General features: G+C 38.3%; 1 pseudogene; it reads right to left on the bottom strand.

The window, feature by feature from the left end:
• Nucleotides 1-11,108: 11,108 nt before the first annotated feature.
• LOC132488284 (protein LTO1 homolog) lies at nt 11,109-19,045 on the bottom strand (annotated as a pseudogene).
• Nucleotides 19,046-20,272: the final 1,227 nt, after the last annotated feature.

Genomic DNA, 20,272 nt, shown 5'->3' with positions numbered 1-20,272 from the left:
ATTTCAATGTGTTTGCTATGAAGCCAGCTGGTACAAATACAAGTACACATACCACCTATTAGACTGCTTGTTGAGTCTCCAAAGTACCCTATTTCTCTAGTAGAACTGAGAGGAAAAAAAAATCAGTCTTAATCCAAGTTAGGAGTGAGGAGACTAATAAAAATTCTAAGGTCACTTATGGGGCTGAGTTAATTGAGCCCCTTGAGCAGAATCCTGAACCTGCCCTTTATTTTCTCAGGCATTTAAGATGTATCCAAAATGTTCAACTTGGCATCTTAAGAAGTCTTGCTGCCTCCATATTCTGGAAAACATATAAACGAAAACTCCTCTTCAGTTCCAACCTTGACAACTCCATCAGTTTGCCGTTCCAGAGGAACATAGATGCAGCAGACTATCATAGTAGCATGATACTTTATCTTAAGTCTACCAGGCTTTTTCACCCAATAAAAATACCCAAGAATTTGGAAGTATCTGCTTTGGTATCAATCCTGGAATCAATACCTATATATCGATATATCTATCTATCTCTCGATAGATATATTGATATATATCTCACATAATTGCCTTAACCACCAGCATTGTTGCTTCTAATTTTTTAAATGTAAAATAAGATGAGGATAATAATGACTATGAGGAAGCTTTATTGACCATCTGAGACATCATCTGATGCCAGTCAAGGTTTCATTTCCTACCTATAAAGCCTACTGTATTTGAAAATAGAGTCTGGATTCATGGTGGGGAGCAGGGGAACACACAAACCCCAGGAGCAGATATATGTTAGGTGTGAGTCAGGGCATTTGATTTCCCCTCTGAAAGATGCACTACTGCATGAGAAAACAAATGTAAGCTAGCAGGGTCCCACTGGGGACTTTTCTGTTGGTCAATCCTTTCTCTTATTGGCATATGGCACTACATGTGTGACTTCTACTGCTTTGTTTTTTTATTTTATCTAGACAGCCTCATTACTTGAGAAAACGTAATAAAACCTTTGTTTTCCTGAGAGCAGTTCCATCCTTCACGTTCAACAGCACTTAAGGATTCTTCAAACATTCCAAAGGAAAACTTACAGCCCAGTAGGTTTTTCAGCTCACACATCCCAGGCAACACAGTGGCCACATAAGACAACTATTTCCTGGTATGATTAGATCCAACAATTCATTTACAACAGCATGCCTAATGAGGCAAAACAGTCAAGATGAACAAAGAAAACCCCATGTCACAAAGTGACAGAAAAATGGTTCAATATAAGTAATTCCTCTTTATAATCCACTGAGACTACATGAGTATAAGTAATTTACTACTCCTTGATCACAAAGCAAAAAAAAAAAAAGCTGAAACATTAAACTCTAGAAATTTCATAAAAAGGAAAAGTTGTAATATCATAACTTAACAAGAAGAGTCAACCAAAAAAGAGGAACTAAAAGGGACATTTTCACATTCAATTTTTTTTTTTTTTTTAGTTAGCAAGGATTGAAAGCAGTACCTATATAAATGACTGGTTATATGCCTTTTTTTTTTTTTTTTTTTCTTTTTGCGGTATGCGGGCCTCTCACTGTTGTGGCCTCTCCCGTTGCGGAGCACAGGCTCCGGATGCGCAGGCCCAGCGGCCATGGCTCACGGGCCCAGCCGCTCCGCAGCATATGGGATCCTCCCAGACCGGGGCATGAACCCGTATCCCCTGCATCGGCAGGCGGACTCTTAACCACTTGCGCCACCAGGGAGGCCCTGGTTATATGCCTTTAAAAAGGACCCTCTTTGAAATGATTATCAGTTAATTCTCTCATATGAACTGAAAGATTGAAGCTGAAATGGCATGTATAGTTTACTCATCCATAAATTACTACATAAAGAAAAAAAAAAAGAAGAAACAAGAAAGAAGAAGCAAGACTAAAGAAACAGTAATAAAAGTGAGACAAAATATTTTGGTATATTTGGCTAAGCTTTTGAGTTTGGGGTTTCAGGTTTTTTAAAGCTAATATTCAGTGGCAGTCTAAAACATCTGTGTATTGCCATTTTTCCAGCTCACAGGGAATCATAAATTAGTTGCCTTCAACAGTATATTTGCCATAAGAAAATTTCATAGACTGGGTGACTTAACAGAAACTGATTTTCTCACAGTTTTGAAGGCTGGGGAGTCCAAGATCAAAGTGTGGGCCAAATGGATTCCTGGTAAGAATTCTCTTCCTGGCTTGCAGATGGCCTCCTTCTTGCTGCCCTTGCATGGCAGAGAGAAGGGGAAAGCAGGCTCTCTGGTGACACTTCTTACAAGGGCACTAATCCCATCATAAGAGCCCCACCCTCATGACTTCATCTAAATCTAATTACTTCCCAAAGGTCCTACCTCCAAATACCATCACACTGTGGGGGTTAGGACTTCAGCATACAAATTGGGATGGTAGGTGGGGACACAGTTTAGTCTATAGCAAGCAGCAACACTCCATCTTTCCTCCCACCATACACAAACAGAGACATGCACATGGGCACAGCTCCAAGACAGAGGACTAGAGTTTATCTGCTTTCCCATCATCACCCAGCAGGGTGTACAGGCCCTTACCTTCCTTCTCCTGTCCTTATAGTGTCCTAGCAAGCTGTAAGGGTGTATGTTGGAATAGACTGTGGAAGATCTTGAGGCACAGATGGGCAACACTCCATCTGGTCATCAGAAAAGTTCTAAAAATCATTGAGTGAAAAATATATTCACTGGACATAGATTGGAAAAACAGCCCATCTACTTAGTCCCTGGGCACAAGAAATGGACAGTATTTGGAGGCTGGAGTACAGCATAAAGAAATGATCAGAAATGCAGGCAAAGAATTATGTACCAGGATGTTCACAGAAGCATTATTTAAAATTGCAGAACAAGCCAAAAAAAGAAAAAAAAAATTGGAAACAAACCAAATAGCCCAAAATAGGGGATGGTTAAATAAGATGGACTATTAAACAGACATTAAACAACATGTTTTCAGGATATACTTAATTAAATGGAAAAATACACATAATATACTATAAAGTTAAAAAACATGCACAGCTATATATACAATATGTTTTAAATCAGTGTCAAAAGTGCTATGTTTGAAATGAGCTGAGACTTGTGAAAAATACTTAGGACAATACAAAGTAGTTTTCCATCATATTTTAGGCAATGAGGAAAGAAAAGGCAGGAAAAGAAGGATCCTACTGCTTGGAGAAGAGAGCAATTTGCTAACAGACAATAGAATTTTATTTTCCTCCAGCACCAAAAATGATCTTCAAGTTCTAAAAACAGAATATTCAATGAAAATATATAAATTTCAACTCTAAATGGTGAAGAAAGCTAGTCTATAAGCTAGATTAGGATAAAAATCGTATCCATTTTTGTGTAGCACCATGTCTATAACACCTGGCCCATCGGCATATAGTGGTGTCTCAGTTAAAACAGTGGCAAACAAATGAATATAGGAATGAATACACAATAATAAGGATCAAGAGTGGTGGTTACCAGGGGCTGGGAGGTGGGGGGAATGGGAAGATACTGGTCAAAAGATACAAATTCCAGTTATAAGATTAACATTGGGGATCTAATGTACAGCATGGTGATTATAACTAATAATTCTGTATTATCTACTGGAAAGTTCCTAAGAGAGTAGATCTTAAGTATTCTTACCACGAAAAAGGAATGGTAATTATGTGACAGGATGGAGGTGCCAGCCAAAGCTACAGTGGCAACTGTTTTGCAATATACAAGCATATTAAATCAACACATGTACACCTTAAACTTACACCATGTTATATGTCAATTATAGCTCAATAAAACTGGAAAAAAATTTTAAAGCAGGATCAAGGACTTTAGAAAGATTCAGTGGCAGGGACTTCTCTGGTGGTCCTGTTGTAAAGGATCCACCTTCCAATGCAGGGGACACGGATTCGATCCCTGTTCGGGGAACTAAGATCCCACATGCTGCGTGGTGCAGCCGAGAAAGAAAAAAAAAAAATTAATCAGATTCAGTGGCATCTCAAGTTGCTGACAAAATTTACAAGTATGTCCTTGAAGTATTTGTAGATAAGTTTCAAAAAGTCAATGAATCTCTTGAGTGGTTTCAGAAGATTGTGTAGAGAAGATTTCTCAAGAATTGATCCAGTACACATGAAGATTGATATTTTTGATGCATTCAATCCTGATGCCCAAGGAAATTTTAGAGTAGATTGTCATACAAATGACTAGTGGGAAAGGAATGTGACACTTAATGTCAAAATCATTTTATATCCTTTCATCCATATGTGATCTTATAGAACTAAGCTTCTGCTGGCAATTGTTTTAATACTTGGTGAAAAAAATTAATTTAAAAAAAACAGGGAACCGTTGGAGATTTTTGAACAGGGAAATACTGTCAGTTCTATACCTAATACACTGGAAATTGAAGAGACCGGAAGTCTAAAGATCAAGCACGTGGCAAACTGAAATTTTCTAGGCAAAGACAATAATAGAATAAAAACTTAAAATTCAATTTAAAAAGAGGGTGTTGAGAGTAGAGATGTAAAGAGGAAACCAGAGGTACAACCGACAGACCTACACAGAAGATCAGAAATTGAGAAAACCACAGATTTCAAAACTGGATGGCTAAGTGAATAGTTGTGCCATAACTAGAAGGAAGAAAGTCAGGGGGAATCACACAGTGAGGTGATGCTTAATTCAATTATTGATCAGAATACTGAACGTTCAGTCAAAAATAGTGCAGTGAGATAATGGAACTGCCTCTCTGGAGAAACAAAAATACCCATCTGAGAGTCCTGTGCCTGGGGTGGTGACAGACCGCTGGAGGCTGAGGCCCTGCCTGTGCACATAGCCCCAGGGGCCGGAGCAGATCATCTGTTGTAACTGATATTCAGAATAATGAGTCTACATCTTCTACAAAAAGTGAACATTCATTTAGTGTTGAGTGTAGTCTGCCCCCATTAACTGTTCTTCTTATCTCGCTGTTCAGCATGTACTAAAGACCCCTCAACAAATAAAGCAGTTTCCCTCTTGAGATTGCCACATAACACAAAATTTTAAGGCTTCAATTTTTAGTATTCTCTGACTAAGAATGACAGAAAGGTGTGTTGTAGAAATATTTATATCAGAAATAGTAAATGAAAAATTTAGGTTTGGCATTTAAATGTCTATACTTCCATTATTTGAGAAATATACTGGCATAAAACAAATTTTGGGCAATGCTGGGGAAATCAGGTGGCTCCTCATTGGTTTAATGATATTAAATCATAGATGATACACAGACAGTAAAGTGATTGAGAGGTAATTTTGATTTTCTCTTCAGAAAAAAGGGATCAGAGAGATTTTTTTAAATAATAATCATCAAGGACAGCAATGGCAAACATCCTGAAAATATTGAGTGTTGCAAGCCATTTATGATGTCTATTACATTTTAGGAAAGATAATCAGTCAATACTGCAACCTCAAATATAAACGTACAGAGTGCTAAATCCTCTACCACACTAAACTTCAAAACCCTCAAAGATGATTGTCTACAATAAACAAGACAAAATAGTTTACTTATGGCCCAAAGTTAGACTTTGAAGTTTGCCTTTAAAGAACATATTTGGAAGTAGTTCTCAAAAAAAATGTTACTTATGAGAATGAAAGGAAATATTAAACCCTTTAAAATTTTATGGTTAATCCTCTTTGAGAAATGCTTTTATGACTCTTTTGATATAATTCATAACACTCCCTTTAAAACATAGCAACAACAAAAAACTTCTTTAAAATTAGCAATCACAAACAAAAAAGTCAGCAATTCAAAAATTCTATAATCCCACAATCTATGTCCATCTCAGAATCATAATACCAAATTGATTATAAGGGTTCTATTATTTTATGTACCACAGAGAAAGGAAAACAGACACTGCTACACAAGTTATAACACAACGTTTTTGGTAACTCAGGACTTTTACTACATACTTATTGAAAGGGCTTTTTAATACTTATTGAGGTATAGGTTTTTACCTTATGTCATTCTTAAGCCTACATAAAAATGAAAATATAAGTAAAACTAGTTAGTTAAGGAATGTCTAAAGCTTCCTCCCATTCCAAGTCCAGTCTTTCAAGATACTTTTAAAGTTTTCCCACACAATACATCATCTCTGTCATCAAGAGCACTGGCGATGCAGTACTGTCTCTGAAATTGTACTCCAAGTTGCTGGACACTCCATTCTGCAAGTTTTCATGCACAAAGACAAGCAAGGGAAACCCTATCAGGACTACCACAAGACACAACCTGTTTCCAGAGATATTAAAATGTGAAGAAAAAATGTAAATGTTAGAATCTTTTAAATATATCTTAAGAGCCAAGATTTGTAAAGAAATTTGGTCTACAGCTCTAGTTTCTTATAGGCATCTTTGAATTTCTTCACTGTTCATCTGCGCTTACAAGTCTGGAATTAACTCCACTTTAAAGGGTTAACTCCACTTTAAAGGATTAAGTTAGAGCTTTAAGTTAGAGTGATGATGTCAGCACCGGCATTTTTACCAGCAGCAGCAAAACCATCATTTTATTTGTACTTACATCTTAGGGGCTATTAAGTTTACATAGAAATGAAATTATCCTATTGTCACATTCCCAAGATTTAAAAAAGTCCTTGGCTTCTCAGAGGTTATAAGTAAATCTAAAAGAGATGACCTTTTTTTGAGAAAATAGTGTCCTCTAACTTCAAGTGTATAGACTGATTTCTGGAAATTAGGTTCAAGTTTTCTGAGGCTATAAACACTGTGTCGAGCATACACTCCTGAAGTAAACATCCTAGGAGTCAGACTAGTATGATCAAGGCATTGCTGTGCTCACTTTTGGAAGTTTATACTTAAACCAGAGAAAATCAGCTGCAAGATGAATCTAAATAAATATTATGCCTGAATATATTATGTTATGTACACTGAAGTTTTCATTTTTCAGTTTTCACAGCAGTAATGGCTCAGATCAGCTTAGAGATTTTCTTTACTTACCAAAATTCTCACAAAGCAGAAAACACAGAAGTAGTTAAATGTTTTCTAGAATTTACATGTAAAATGTGTTTAAATGGTAAATTCTGATCTATGTACCAATGGGAAAATCACATACATCCGAAAATAGATTTTGAGATGAGGAGGTTAGGAAAAAAGAAAACAGCAAATAATGTGCTTTACTGGACACTTTTCTTCATGTATATATTTATTATTTCTTTAAGATATGTATGTATTATCGATCTTTGATTAAAAAAGCATGAAAGAAAAGCAACCTGAAATGGGTCAACTGGAAAAAGGGAATTATTGATATAATAACCACAAAACACTAAAAATAAAACTACATTAATGTGCACCTTTATCTCAAACAGGAAAACAGATGTAGCTAGAGGTGATGTTCAAAGTGTTTGATAACTGCCAGGCACAGGCACCAATTAATGACAGTGGCACTGTTGTCAACAACCAAAATGACCTTACCAGTGCCATCAACTGATACCAAGCCACAGTCCACATGAGATATGCTCCACGAAATTACTCAATATCTTAATACATGAAAGAAATAAGTGAAATATTTAAGTTAGTTATTGTTTGTTTACCTACTCCAAGATTTTTGTATTTCTCTGGACTAATCAGTTAACACAGGGGGCAAATCCTGATTTTGTTTGTTCAGAAAAAATTGTGAAACTTTTCCATTAATGGGCAAGGGGTGATGCAGACATGGTGACAAGTTACTTGAATTACGAGGGATGACAGAAATATCTGATAGAGGGAGAAAAAAGGAATTCAGAAAAGTGACAACAAAGAAGGATGGCCAATGAGAAATTCCCAGTAGCCAGCATGGCCGGAAGACTTTTAAGAACTATAGTCCTAGGCTCCCCTGGTGGTGCAGTGGTTGAGAATCTGCCTGCTAATGCAGGGCACACGGGTTCAAGCCCTGGTCTGGGAGGATCCCACATGCCACGGAGCAACTAGGCCCGTGAGCCACAACTACTGAGCCTGCGCGTCTGGAGCCTGTGCTCCCCAACAAGAGAGGCCGCGAGAGTGAGAGGCCCGCGCACCGCGATGAAGAGTGGCCTCCACTTGCCACAACTAGAGAAAGCCCTCGCACAGAAACAAAGACCCAACACAGCAAAAATAAATAAATTAATTAATAAACTCCTACCCCCAACATCTAAAAGAAGAACTATAGTCCTCATTTAACTTGTTTTCTTTGTTCTTTCTGTGTTTAATCCTCCTATATTAACCATCTAACCTAAGACACTTACATAGATAACCATGTTGTGGTACAGCTTGGGGGAATGGAAAAACAAACAAACAAACAAACAAGGCTGAGTTTATACCTAAGAAAGAAGCAGAGTAGAAAAAGGACAGAACCTAAAGAAAATGCAAAGTAGGAATTGAGAAATCTACAGAAGCAGGAGTTTAGAGCAGACTAAAAATTGGCCCACCTTAAACCAGAGTCCATAGAAATATTGGGTAAAGTGGTATGCCTCTCGCAATATTTAAGATGGAAGTTAGTCTACTACATTTGAATATATACCAAAAAAAGAGGTAATATCAGAAAGCTAGAACACTTGAGACATCTTTGCTTTACTATATAATACTTTACTATATAATAATGTTTGTCATTAGTTTTTTAATTCTCAGTGTCAAACATTATGAGAGCTATTTTTAAATAGGCATTGTTACTTTTCTTATTTCTATTCTTTTAGAAACATACACTTCTAAATTATTCAAAACTGTGACTCAATGTTTTCTAACACCTTGCATCATTTTAAAATATTAAATGCTTACTTCAAATAAACCAAAAGACCTCCTCTCTCATCCTAAAAAATACAGTCAATCATTCAGTATTATTCTCACTCAAATGCATGGATAAACTGTTACATATTTATGGACCATGTGGATAGAAATACAGAAAAAAGAACATTCTTTTTTTTTAAAGGTTTTTTTTTTTTTATTATGTGCAACACAAAGTTACTTAAGTCAATAAATTTTTAAGGAATTTCACACGGTCTGATTCTTTCCACTGCCAATCACCTTAGTTCCTCCAAACTCATAATCTTCAAGATAAAATAGCCCTTTCAAAAAGAAGTTATCATGTGAGTCAGCCCACAATTCTTTTAGTTAGGCTTCTTCGATCGCCAATAAAATATGGACACACTTCAAAATTCCCCACCTGTAATCTTTGGGATCCAATTTCCTCAAGCGATTTACTTTAGGACCCTAGAAATTAAATATAGCAAGTACGTTGCTATTTATCCCTTTATCTTGAAAAAAGAACATTCTTGATGTCAGTTAAGCATAATCACTTGTATGGACCATAACTGACAGTGAAACCTTCTTCGTCAATGTCTGTATAGGAGATGGCTTGGAAATGGGCCAACTCTTTAAGCCCCACTTGTGTCAAATCAAACCCTGGGAACCAGTCTAGAGATAGGAATGACGGGATGCAAATAAATTTTTTATTTACTTCTTGGATTTCTAGTCTATGTTCAAATATCTAACATAGAAATTCCTAGAATATTGCTATTTAGAACATTTGAGTGAAGTAAGCAAATTAGACAAAAGGCTGAAGAATATTATGAATCTCCATATCAGATAATGATCCTTGACTTTTGTGAGGTAATGTATTTGCCAATACAATAGCCTGGAATGCAAGAATTAGGCAGAACAAATAAAGAACAGATATAAAATAGAAAAAAGTTGAAAAGTTGTAGAATCCTAAGTATAACTCCAATCACTGCTGTTTCAGAGGACAGACTTTATAGTCTGAAGGTAGAAAACAAAGTAGATTTTGGTCTCTGAGGGTATTAACAACATAGAAAAAGTGATACATACTAATATAGTAGGTATCAACAGGTTCTTAGTCTTCTTTTGCTAATCCTAAAACAATTCAATTTAACAAAACTCTATTGATAGAGGCCATTTCACAATTGATTTTTTTTGTATATTGATTTTGTGTCTTGCAAACCTGCAAGATTCACCTATTACATTTTGAATAAGTTTAAATACGTGTTTTCTTTTTTTTTTTTTGCTTTAAAATATGCTGTTTATTTTTTTCTCCAATTATAAAAATAATACATTATCCAAACAGATAGTTTAGGAAGCACAAAAATCCACCCAGGAAAACGACAAGAGCCCTTCCAACCCACCAGCCAGAGAGATAAGCGCTGCTGGTGTCTGTGATGAAGGCGCACCTGAGGCTGTGCACCTCGTACAGATGATGCCTTTTAAGTCCGAGCAGAAGACAGAAGACCTCACACTAAAAGGAAGGCTCCAAAGTTTCTGCACATAGAACGGTGGCCTTAAAGTTTCCTCCCCTTGACCATTTTTGATGTTGCAGAGCCCCACCCACCCGGGGACACAGGAAGAGCACGTCCTGGCTCCCTGGGGACAGGGCTGGCCTCTCCTCCTCTTAGCCAGACGTCCACGTCCATGGCCACAGGGGACTCCCCAGGGCTCCACGGGGCATAGTGGGGACCTGCGGACAGGGACCCCGAGCCTGTGGGTGCGACCGTGTGTTCCAGAGCGGGCACCAGGAGACGGGGCTGGGGTCCCAGCTCTGCCGCCCACTGCCCTTGGACCAGGTAGTCTCTTGGGCCTCGGTTTCCTCGTCTGTAAAACGTGAATAACGCCCATCTCATGGGCTCCTGAAGGGACTAAATAAAACATGAGAAGCAGATCACAGCACTGGCACATCTCAAGGGTCAATGAATGTCACAGCACCCATCACTCCTTCCCATTAACCTGCTTCGTGTCAACCCTGTGGCTCTCATTTTTTTTAAAAAACTGTCCCTCTGAGCACTGACCAAAGCCCTGAGGGTAAAGGGGAGGTCTATCCTATCCAGAGCCAACCCGAGTCTAGATCCAGCTAGGCCTGCCAGGGGACGAGAACCCATGAGCCAGGGGCCTGGACCCTGGACCAGAGAAGAGCAGCCCTGCGAGGGCTCTGCCAGGGCCGCGTTCACACTGCAGAGCAGACAGGGCCCAACAAAGGACGGGCTTGTGTGGAGGGGCCCCGTGGGAGGCACCGAGGTGACCTGGCAGACCTCGGGAGAAGGAAGCCCTTTCACCGACCACGCTGGAACCCCCCCCCCCCCCGCAAAACAATGAGTCCTCCATCATTGTTTTGCCTTTAATCACATTTTAAAACACTTAACATGCGAACATCTGTTCCCTTATGTTTCGTCTTTGTGCGTCTGTCATCCTCAAAATGAAGTCCGTAAGTTTCTGCACTAATTTTAAAGTTGGGCTGAACATTTAGCAATGAACAAAGATGCTTAAATTTCCCTCTAATTCTGTCTAAGTCTTCATGAAGTTTATCATAAGTAGGGTCATCATAAGGGAATTTCTGAATCATTCCAATCAACTATTCTAAGACCTTCATCTTTTTGCTGTCTTTCTCAGTGGCGCAACCGTGCAGGAGACATCTCCAAGCAAAAGCAAAACATTGGTAGCACCCGATCTCAGATCCAATTTTATCCCCCTGTAACATGCCATACTGTCATCCTTCAATCATACCCAAACTACTTTCTTCTTCACAGCCTTCCTGATAACCTCCCCTGTGAAAACGCTTCCGGGGAGGTGAAGTCCACTGCTGGAGCTGGCCACGTGGGGCAGGCCGGGTAAGGACGGCACGCGGGAGGGCTCAGCACGCGCCAGGGCTGGGCCTGGGCTTGTTCCTTAACCAAGTTTTTGTAGATTTCACCGGATTCAGAGAAAAACTTGCCATCAGTCAATAAAGACAGTTTTACTTCTTCCTTTCCAATTTGTATGCCTTTGTTGTTGTTTTTTTTTCTCCCTATCTAAAACCTATAATACTGAATGTAAGTGGTGAAAGCAGAAAACCTTCACTTGTTCATGATCTTAGGGAGGAAAATACTCAGTCTTCCATCGTGGAGTATTATTTAATTGCAGGGTTTTTTTTTTATAACTCTTTATCAAGTTAAGGAAGTTTCTTTTTACTTCTAACTTTCTGAAAAATTTTAATCAGGAATTGATATTAGATTTTGTCAAAAGCTTTTTCTGCATGTATTGAACTGACCATGTTGTATTAAACTGACAGATTTTGAAATGTTAAACTAACCCTGCATTCCTGGGTTTATCTTGGTCATGATGTATTATCACTTCTATACATTGTTGTGTTTGATTTTTGCAAATTTTGTTAAGACTTTTTGCATCTATGTTAATGACAGATATTGGTCTGTGGTTTTCTTTCCATGTAATGTCTTTGGTTTTGATATCAGGGAATTCCTGGCCTCATAGAATAGTCTGGGAAGGAGTCTCTCCTCTTTAAATTTTGGAAGAATTTACACAAAATTGGTATTATTTCTTCCTTACATGCCTTGTAGAATTCACAAGTGAAGCTACCTGTGCATTTTTTTTGGAGGGGAGGGGGGTGGTTGGGGGAGGTTTCTAACTAAAAATTCAATTACTTTAATATACAGGGCTATTCAGGTTATCTAATTCTTCTCGAATGAAAGTTGATAGCTGTTAGGGACTTTGACCATATCATTTATATTAATTATTAGTATGAAAAAATATATAATATTCCTGTATCATTTTTCTTTAATGAGATAAAACTGACATATAATATTGTATTAGTTTTAAGTGTACAACATAATAATTTGATATATGTATATATTGCAAAATGATTACAATAATTTAGTTAACAACCATCACCGCATTTAGGTACAATTAGTTTTCTAGTGATGATGACTTTTAAGATCCATTATCTTAGCAGCTTTCAAACACAGTAGTGCTAACCATGGCTACCATGATGATAACTGGAAGTTTGTACCTTCTGAACATTTCCTCATATCACCACCCTTCTACCCCTACTCCTTACTTCTGGCAACCACCAATCTCTTTTCTGTATCTATGAGTTCAGTTTTGTTTTGTTTTTTTAGATTCCATATATAAACAAGATCATATGGTATTTGTCTTTCTCTGACTTATTTCACTTAAGGATAATGCCTTCAAGACTCATCTATGTTGTCATAAATGGCAAGATTTCATCCTTCTTTATGGCTGAATGATATTTCATCTGTCAATGGACTTAGGTTGTTTCCATGTCTCACTTGTTGTAAATAATGTTGCAATGAACATGGAGGTGCAGATATCTTTTCAAGTTGTTCTCATTTCCTTTCACTATAGACCCAGAAGTGGAGTTTCTGGATCATATGGTAGTTCTGTTTTTAATTTTGGGGGGAACCTCCATACTGCTTTCCAAAATCACTGCACCAATTTATATTCCCCCCAACAGTGCACAAGGGTTCCATTTTCTCCACATGCTCACCAACACTTGTTATTTCTTGTCATTTTAATGATACCTATCTTAACAGGTGTGAGATAATTGTGGTTATGGTTCACATTTCTCTGATGATTAAGGATTTTGAGCACCTCTTCGTGTATCTGCTGGCCATGTGTACGTCTTCTTCCCTCTTCTCTTTTGAAATATTTGTATAATCTGCAGTGATGTCATCTCTCTTATTCCTGATATTTGCAACATGTATCTCCTCTTTTTTTCCTGATCAGTCTAACTAGAATTTTATCAATATTATTATCAGTTTGGGGTTTCATTGATTTTTGTTATTTTGTTTTGTAATTTTTGCTGGTATTTTCATTATTTTTTTTCTTCTGCTAACTTTGGATTTCATTTGCTCCTTTTCTAGTTTCTTAAGGTTAAAGCTAAGGTCATGGATAACCTTTCTTCTTTCCTAAAATATGCAATTAGTGTTATAAATTTTCCTCTATGTACTGTTTATCTGCACTCCATAAATTTTCACTGTCATGTCTGTTTCATTCAGACCAAAATACTTGTTAATTTTCCTTTTCATTTCCTCTGAGAGCTTTGGCTTATTTAAGAGTATGTTATTTAGTTTCCAAATATTAGTGATTTCTTACAATATCTATTATTGATTTCTTATTTAATTCATTTGTGGTCAGATAACAAGTTTCATATGATTTTAATCTTTTAAATTTTATTTGAATCTATTTTATGACTCAGCATATGGTTTATCTTTTTTTTAAATTAACTTTATTTATTTATTTATTTATTTATTTATTTATTTAGGGCTGTGTTGGGTGTTCGTTGCTACGTGCAGGCTTTCTCTAGTTGCAGCGAGTGGGGACTACTCCTTGTTGCGGTGCGCAGGCTTCTCATTGTAGTGGCTTCTCTTGTTGCGGAGCATGGGCTCTAGGCACGTGGGCTTCAGTAGTTGTGGCATGCAGGCTCAGTAGTTGTGGCTCAAGGACTCTAGAGCACAGGCTCAGTAGTTGTGGCGCACAGGCTTGGTTGCTCCACGGCATGTGGGATCTTCCCAGACCAGGGCTCGAACACATGTCCCCTGCATTGGCAGGCAGATTCTTAACCATTGTGCCACCAGGGAAGTGCTGCATATGGTCTATCTTGATAAATATTTCCTGTGAACTAGAGAAGAATGTGGATTCTGCTATTGTTAGTTGGAGGGTGCTATAAATATAAATTAGGTCAAGTTGGTTGATGATGTTGTTCAACTCTATAATCTCCCTAATATTCTTCTTATTCTATTAATTATTAAAATGAGTGTTGAAATCTCTAACTGTAACTGTGGATTTATCTATTTCTCCTTACAGTTCTACCAGTTTTTGTTTCATGTATCTAGGAAGTTCTATTATTAAGTACATAAATATTTAGAACTGTGTGCCAGTGACACCAAAAAGTGGGATGCTGCTTTAACAACTACCTAAAAACATGTAAATGACTTTGGAACTAAGTAATGGGTAGAGGCGGAAGTAATTTTGAGGTACATGATACAAATATGGACGTTAAGGGTAATTCTGATGAGAGCTCAGAAAGAAAAGAGTAGAGCTATAGAGAAAGCTTCCATCTTCTTAGTGAATACATAAAAAATCATGAATAGAATCTTGGCAGAAACATGGATGGTCAAGGCCATTCTGGCAAGGTCTCAGATAGAAATGAGGAACATGTTATTGGAAACTGAAGGGAAGGTGATCCTTGTTATAGAGTGGCAAAGAACTTGTGTAAATTGTATTCATGGTCTACTGTTCTGTAGAAGATAGAAATTGCAAGCAGTGAAATTGGATATTTAGCAGAGAAGATATCTGAACAAAGTATTGAAGGAGTAGCTTAATCCCTCCTGACTACTTAAAATGCCAAAGTAAAATGCCAAAGGAAGAAATAAACTGAAGATGTAATTGTTAAGTAAAAATGAACCAGAACTTGGAGCTCTGAAAAAATCTCAGCCTATCCATATTGCAAAAGTGAGAAAGCTTATTCTGAAGAGAACACTTAGTGTGTGTCTGAGCAATCATTTGATAAAGAGATCATGAGTGTGGTTCATGAAATTATCAGCCATATCAGAGACCAGGAATAAAGATAGGATTAAATCAGCAAAGACACTGCCAATTGAACTAAAGGGGACAGAGAAAGTAGGAGAGAATGAAGGAAGGCTGTCAAACTTCTTGGATTTTACACTGAGCTATTCAGCTGTGGGCATGTATTATTCTTCAAGAAAAGGGAAGAGAAGAAAGACCCCAAAGGTGATTCAGAGATCATCAGGGCTGCCACTCCCACCACAGACCCAGTGTGCACAGGCCCTGGGGAAAGGTAGGGCAAGGCTGCCCCTACCTTGGTTTCGGTGGGGGGGACCACTGCCTCTACATAAAGCCCCAGTGTGATTAGGGCCTCCACAGAAAGCCTTGGCCTTGCCTAGGCACAGGTGTGGGGTCAACCGGATGAGCTGTGAAAGTGACTTTACCACCCCAGTAGGCCAGGAAGATAAAGCATTGAACCAAGAAGGATTATTCTTGCACCTTCGCATCTAATGGATTTGCTCTGATAGGTGTTAGACTTCTTTAGGACCCAGCATTCCTCCCTTCTTTCCTATTTCTCCCATTTGGAACTGGAATGTCTATCCTATGTCTGTCCCACCATTGTATTTGAGAAGCAAATGACTTGTCTGATTTCACAGGTTCACAGCTGGAGAAGAATTTTGCCTCAGGATGAACTGTACTTTGAGCCTCATTCATATCTGATTTAGATGATGTTTAGATGAGATAGGACTTTAGACTTTAGAGCTGATGCTAGAACAAGTTAAGAGTTTTAGGGATGCTGGGATGGAATTAATATATTTTGCATGCAAGAAGGACACAAATTTTGGGAGGCCAGGGGAGGAATGTTAGGGACTGAATGTGTCCCCTCCAAATTCATATGTGGAATCCCTAAACCCCCAATGTGATGGTATTAGGAGTTGGGGTCTTTGGGAGGTAATTAGGTTTAGATGAGGTCATGAAGGTGACTCTCCCATGATGGGATCAGTGCCCTTATAGGAAGAGGGAGAGACATCAGAGTGTCCTCTTTCTGCCATGTGTGAGCACAGCAAGAGGACAACCATCTTCAAGCCAGGACAAGGGCACCCTGATCTTGGACTTGGCAGCCTCTCTAACTGTGAGAAATAAACTTCTATTGTTTAAGCCACCCAGTCTATGATATTTTCCTATGACAACCTGAGCAGAGTAATATACCCGGTGACATGTTTTGATAGAGATTAGGAAATTCGAAGGTTGGAGCTCGTTACAAAGGTATATAGTAGACTCTCAATAAACTTGTCATACTGAATAAATATGGATTAAGAATTAAGAATTAAGAAGAATTCTCACAGGAATGTAGGATAAGCAAACATTTTATGGATAAGATTGATGTTGGGAGAGAGGTTACTTTGTGCTGAAATACACAAGAGGTACACAAATGACTGTTCTGGATCTTACAGACTTTTGTAGGTAGAAAAAAAGTAAGAAAAGTTACTCCAGGAAGAAAGAATTGTAAGAAAAGAAGTGGAAAATGAGAAGCATGAGGTATATGAGGACAGTGTGTAAATTAAGTTGCTTGCAATGGAAAATCCATGTAGGGAACAGTAAGAGATAACACAGGACAGAGGCATTTAATTTGTATTGGATAGGGACTTAAATAGCAGGCCATTGCATTTGAACATTATCATGAAAGCCACTGAAGAGTTTTCCAGAGGGGACAGACCCATTATATGAAACATCTTCTATACCCTGATTCATTTCCTCTTCTTCTTCCCCAAAGCTGACTCAACTACTGCAGGCTCAGCCCCATAGCAGTTTACAACCTCAATACCACTATTGGATTAGCCTTTCCAGATATGATGATCCAGCACTGACAGCTGGATTTCCTCAAGCCTATAGCCTCCTTCATCACCAACCAAAACCAAGGTCCAGTGAACTAGGTATAAGCCTGGGGCAATCATGTAGCCAGATGCTGCTGGCTCAATCCATCAGACTGAGTGTATGTCTCTATCTTCCTCTCTATTTCTGCTTAGATTAGCCTAAAATTCCAGCCCCCACATTCAACCTATTCCATCCCACCATACACAGAAACTGTAAAACTGGAATCCTGTCTTGAACCTCAATAACCAACAAGGGGTCCCTAATTCTCTGCCTCAGTTATGAAAAGCCCTTTCTTCACCTGATTACTGCACTCTGAACCTGTCCCCCACTGGCGAGGGATCTGCCAAATGGTAAGATTTTGTGACATGCACTGTGACCTTCCTGACTCCCAAACGCGGGCCTCTCACTGCTGTGGCCTCTCCTGTCGCGGAGCACAGGCTCCGGAGGCGCAGGCTCAGTGGCCATGGCTCACGGGCCCAGCCGCTCCGCGGTATGTGGGACCCTCCGGACCGGGGCACGAACCCTGGTCCCCTGCATCGGCAGGCGGACTCTCAACCACTGCGTCACCAGGGAAGCCCCGCTAGTTAATATTCTTGATTGCTATTCCCCAGCAGAAGGAATGATTCCTGTTACTATAATCGCCCATTTACTGCTTGAGCTTGTGAGCTTGCCATGGACGAGATCATACATGTAGGTCAGCTTGCCAAGGCTCAGTTTCATCTATTGTATTTCCCTCTCTTTCCTAACTGCCTGAGAGTTACTGTAGTCCCAGGATATCTCATAACTATGCCCATCCAAATTTAACATGGGCATCATTCTAGCATTTTAAAAAATCCTTTAATAATTTATCAATATGTAGTGAATAAGTTTCAATATGTACTGAATTCATGCTCCAAATTGAAGTTTCTCAAAAATCTGTCTCACCTTTCTTTTTTAAATTATCTGTTATTATTCAACAAAGCTGATTACTGAGCTACCTCCAGAATGTTACCGACCTTCTCCCCATATCTTGGCTTCAGCTGATAATTCTTTCTTAATGAGGCAAAACCAACTACCTTCCCTCCTAATACTATAATCATATTCTTATTTCAAGACCCAGTTGAAATCCTACCTTCCCACCAAAGAGATTTATTTAAGGGCAGCCTCCCTAGGCTGAGGTAAGAGGACAGAATGCTAGGCAGTAGCAGCTACACTAGAAGAAAGTTCCACAAAGGAAGTGACCTCAAACATAATAGATTATAAAGGTCTCTTGAGAGTCAAGCCATAAAGAGCATATCCTTATCCTTTGTCCAAAAGACGTTGTAGACTCTACTTCTTTGTCAGACAAAACAACAGCTTTTATTATAGCCAAAAAGCATTGTTTATATTACCCTAAATTCCCTTTTAATTAGTTATGGCAAGATCAGAAGCAATGCAAATGAAAATGGCATAAAACACAGCCTATCACTTTTAGAAGTGTTAATGAATGCCCCGTGGATTTTTTTTTTTTAATTGCATGAGAACAGACAAGGAAATGTCTCCATAAAATTGTTGCTTCTCAGGGCAAAGTGTTAATGCTATGCAAATTAAAATTTGAAAGTCTACTTAACTGAAATCAGCAATACCAAGAGTTGTACATATGGAAAACACAATTCTTCAGCCCTGAGAAGGAGCTGTCCAAGCTTTGATAGCTATATATATCTCTAGCTTTAGCCATTTAAGGGAATGCTCTAATTTTATGTTGCAAAGTAAGCAAGGAGTTCTAACAGACTTTGAAGAGATTTTCCCTGGTTGGGAACATGGTGGGGTGAGGAGGGAGGGCTAACCTGATTTCTCTCCTTGAGAAAATTTCATAAAGGCTAAAGACTTCTTGAGAAGTGGACATAACTGCACATGCATGCCCTTAAGAATCTAATGTGATTCTTAAATTTCTCCATTAGACGAATGTGATTTCTTAAAAGTTGGAAATGAAATATTTTGTATTTGGCTATAGATATTAAAACATATATTAAGTAGCATCCCTATTCTTCTCTTTACATAATTTAAATGTTTAAAAAGCAGTTACATTCCCATTCTTTTTCTCATTCCTTACCAGATTCAGACAAAAGATTTTAACCATGTTACTCTCTGACAGCACAGTTAAAAGAAATCATTTTTCACAGTGTATGTAATCTTTATAAATTTTAGCTTGGCGTTAACTAAGAGAAAGCCTGAGGCTTTACAAGCTTGAAAAGATATATTGCTCTGTTAAGAACTAATAGATATGTATTATGAATGTATTGCTTTGGGTGACCAGCTAGAACACTGAAGAAAACTTAACAAGAATAGGCGTATTTTACATAAAGAAATGCAAAATGAGCAATTTAAGCTTTAAAAAAGCCTTTTACTTTACTTGGAGTAACATTTGCTATACAGAGTGATTCACCATTTTTCAGAAGTATATATCAGTTTCATTTATTCAAGAAATATTTACTGAGCATCTGCCAGGTGCCCTCTGTGGAAGAAGCTGTAGAACTTAAAGAAGAAACAGAGACACATGCTTGACCTCAGAGAGCACCGTCCAACAAGGAAGACCATGGATCTAAATATCAGCGGCAATGCAAAATGATGCATGCTGTGATATAAGCTATTTACAAAATACTATGGGGAATGGAGAAAGCAAACATTTGGGAAGCTGTGATGGTGAACAAAATGGATGTTTGAAGAAAATTTCATAGAGAAAGTGACCTTTGAACTAGATAGACCTTGAAAGATGAGAATGATTTCAGAGAAATAAGAGAAAGGTCAGTCTGGACAATGAGATCAGACTGATGAGAAAAGCCAAAGTTGCAGGGACACAATGTACCCTTCAGGGACTTTAAGTACTTTAGTACTATGCTTCTCAAAGTGTGGTCCAGAGACCAGCAGAAACAGCATCCCCTGGAAGCTTGTTAGGAATGCAGAACCTCAGCTCTTCTGAATTAGGGTCTTCGTTTTAACAAGATCCCCTGGTGAGTGGTAGGCACATTAAAATTTAAGAAGCACTAGTCCAGAGTCTATGGTAAATGGGAGAAGAATGATGCGAGAGATGAAGATGCAAAGACAGATGGGTGTCCCTGATATTTGCCATGAAGTTTATACTGATTA

This window comes from Mesoplodon densirostris, chromosome 1, assembly GCF_025265405.1.
Source record: "Mesoplodon densirostris isolate mMesDen1 chromosome 1, mMesDen1 primary haplotype, whole genome shotgun sequence".
In the NCBI taxonomy this organism is placed as follows: domain Eukaryota; kingdom Metazoa; phylum Chordata; class Mammalia; order Artiodactyla; family Ziphiidae; genus Mesoplodon; species Mesoplodon densirostris.
The sequence above is the reverse complement of the archived record's forward strand: the minus strand, read 5'-3'. Positions and strand labels throughout refer to the sequence as shown.